Source organism: Rissa tridactyla, chromosome 2 (assembly GCF_028500815.1).
Source record: "Rissa tridactyla isolate bRisTri1 chromosome 2, bRisTri1.patW.cur.20221130, whole genome shotgun sequence".
Classification (NCBI taxonomy): domain Eukaryota; kingdom Metazoa; phylum Chordata; class Aves; order Charadriiformes; family Laridae; genus Rissa; species Rissa tridactyla.
In genome coordinates this window covers 149,655,499-149,658,989 of record NC_071467.1, presented here as the reverse complement: position 1 = coordinate 149,658,989, position 3,491 = coordinate 149,655,499, and positions in this window count along the sequence as shown.

Below are 3,491 nucleotides of genomic sequence, written 5' to 3'. Positions count from 1 at the left end.
TGCACCTTTTGTATCCGGCCACCTGATGCTGTAAGGGACTAACAAAAATCTTGCAGGGAAAGTATTTAAAATTCAACTGAAGCTGTTACAGAGAGTAACAGAAAGAGACTAGTCTTTGAGTACTGGGTCTTGTTATTTATCCTTCTTTGATACTCCAATTACACATCAGAAAACTTACTGTGTAATTAAGCCAAAATTAATACATAAGCCATCAGGTCCAATGTTACGCTAGAAAATTTACAGCAAAAATAACTTATCTGGGGGCTTTATAACTTCTTGATGCTACCTTGTCTCTTCCCAAATCCAAAACGGATTGTTTTAGAATCTCCAAGTCTCTTGAGTGCCACTTGATTCTGAAATAGATGCTATGAAGTGGTATAATTAGCATTTCACAGATCTATTTCTAGAAATATAATTAGTGTGGAAAAAAAATTATATTATTAGAAATTTTTCAGTGACTAAAAAAAAAATTTGAATGCCTTTACTTCTTAGCTATAATCAACACAATTATTCAGGATGGTTTCCTCTCAGATATGCATCTGTTCAAATATAAACACAGTTGTTCAAATGTCAATAGTAGTATCATAATGTGAGGCACGATATAGATATTTACATACAGTTTCCTGAAAGTCCGGTCTGAAGTTTAAGCAGCCTGCCCAAGTTCAGCCTGGGTTAACATTCCTTCTGCGGGTCGTAAGTGCAACCATTGGGATTAGCGTTGGAGCTGGCAACGCCTCCAGAGAAAAGGAGTGGGCTGCTGGGGGGTCTGCAGAAGCCCCTCAGCCGAGGGCTGCGTTCCCAACCTATCGAAACATTGGCGTTGATGTCTGTTCTTGGCTAATTACAAGCAAAACAGCATGTGGTGATGAAATGTAGGAACGCCAGCATTACCACCTGCCGCGGAGTGAGTTACACAGCAAGTAAGCGATGATCTGAAAGGAACGTATTTGTGCTGCAGGGTAATACAGCAGCAGCGCAACTTGGGGCCTGGTTTCCACGTAGGTGAAAGGAAAGAACTCTAACTTACACTGAACCAAGCATCCGGGAAGTATCTTTTGTGTGTGGGCCAAACGACTTGACCTTACGGAACAATCGCATAAATACAAAACATTTTTATACTGCTTTTTTCTTCAAAGGGTTTTATAAATGTTAAATCCTATTAGTAGCAAGCGGACCTCTGCATGACCCATAGTTACAGGTAAAGAAAGCCTCGCATCAGGATATAAAGCCAGAACATCCCAAATGAGAGCTGTTTTACAAGCAGCGACACGTACTGCCCGCTGTGCTCATCGTGAGGCTTCTCTCAGGTTCTTGAAAAACAGCTGAAAGAATGAAGCAAGTTCTGAAAATTGGTTTGACGTATTCCTCTGGCTGCAGAGAGTAGGTCAGCTCCTTCTCCAGCAGTTCATTCATGGACTCAGTCATGTCCTCCTTCCATGGAGGATGTGAAAGCAAATCTCCATTATTTTCCCCCCAGTTTTACCATGCAGTTTACATTGCCTGTTTTTAGTAATTATTCTGATTTCATAGTAGTATGGACTGCTAATGGCGATCAAACTGCCTTAGAATATTCTGCAAGACCATGAGAATTCGTATGTCTTAATGATACTGAATCTCTTCTGTTCTGCGTTTCTCCCCGTACCAGAATATGCACAGGTCTCGGTTACGCCGAGAGTGTCAATGATACCCCACGAACAATAGTTCTGTCCCGTAGTTTTGCCACATCATCCATTTAAGTTTCTACTTTTCTGCTCTCAAAAGAGAGAGAGTGTGTGAAAACCACATGAAGCATACAGTTATCATCTCAACGCTATCTTTTAACTATGTTTTGTAAAAGTAGAGAAATGAGCCCACACCGTGCTCACCATTTTGTACCACCTCCCTTTCCACTTCTAGGTTTTAATCACTACGGTTTATTATGACAATGTAAGCGTTAATACTGTGTTTCATGATATATTCTCCAAAATCCTTGGCTTCCACCTGCGGTGCCAGAGCTGCCTCTTCCTTCACGTTACATAAACACAGCAGTGATGCAAGAGCAGATGGAGAATAAAAATACTGGGGCTGGTAATCCAAACAGGTGCTTGTTTTACTCCCATCCTCTCCCTGTAGCAGAGGACAGTTATGGGGGGCAGCAGCGTTGATCCCCCACACGTGGACTTCTCCACATGACTCTAACCTTTCTAATCCTAAGGACTGATGGAAAAGTGGTCGCTTGAAGTAGGTCCTTCTTCCCTGTAAGAGCCCAAAGATGACAGCTGCCGAGACTGCTTCCATTTGAGCTACGGAGAAAGGTTAGAAAAAACAGGCTGCAATTTCAGATCTTTTCAGACTAAAATACTGTAATCTCTTGTAATGTACCGCAATCTACAGGAATAAGACAATTTCATATGGCAATAGGTTAGATAGAGGTGGAAGGATTAATTGCTATGTTTTACAAATGCTTTGATTTACAGTCTTGGAAAGGAAGATCTTTTTGTATTTTGCTGCATCTTTTTTGTACCAAATAAAGGCAGATAATTGTGTATCATTAAGATGGTAGCTCTGTTTTTTGAATGGAGAGTTTGAATGCTTACATTTCAGAAATTCAATGCAACCATGTACATACACAAAATAGTTGATAGAAGTCTAATCATCACAGCATTTTAATTGATTTCTGGAGTTTTCTGTAGGCTTTGATTCTTTCTGTTTCGAAGAAAGCTCCACTTTGTCTTTTGTGTAAGATTAAGTGCATGAGTTAATATTGACTGCAGATGTAAAATGTATAAAGTTGAGTTTATTGTGCTGTAACAAAAGAGAAGGGAGGAAATAGGGCCGGAGGCTGAGCATTCTGGTGGGAAGAGTGAATGCTAGGAAAGCCGTGCAGAAGTCTTAGTGATTTTGTGAATTCAGAGAAACTAGCTTATTGTGCAGCATTTTTGTAAGGACATGTTCTGCTTTATTTTGATGCTGGGTATAGATTTCATAAAAGAAAATTCATTTGTTTTAAAAATAGTCGGATAGCAGGAAGCTGTCGCCACTGAAGTGTATCAAAGATGTGCACTCCTAAAACCTTGTCAGAAAAATGACACCCAGCTTTTTAGCATTCAGTGATTCTGCATGATGCTTACTTCAGTTACGTATGGAAAGCAATTGGGAAACATTAATCCTATTTTTAACCCCTAATTTTAACCCTCCTACTTTTAGCTAGTTAGTATTTTTTCTCCTGCACTTGGAACTAAAACTTGTACTAAGCTTGTGAGCTTTGCACTGGTCTTGAGAGCATTTCTCATTTTGGCTGTTTGGAGATGACGAGATGCCTTTTGGATGTACTAGCTTGTCAATTCAAAACTTCTAGGTAACATTTGTGTTCATGGGGGACTTGGTGAGAACTTTTTGCTCAGTTCACTGAAAGCAAGGGAGCTACAAGACCATCAAGAGTTGCACAGGCTCTGTCTAGACTGGTATGTAAGATGGCCAGGAACTAGCCCCTTGGCCCATGAACTGATACC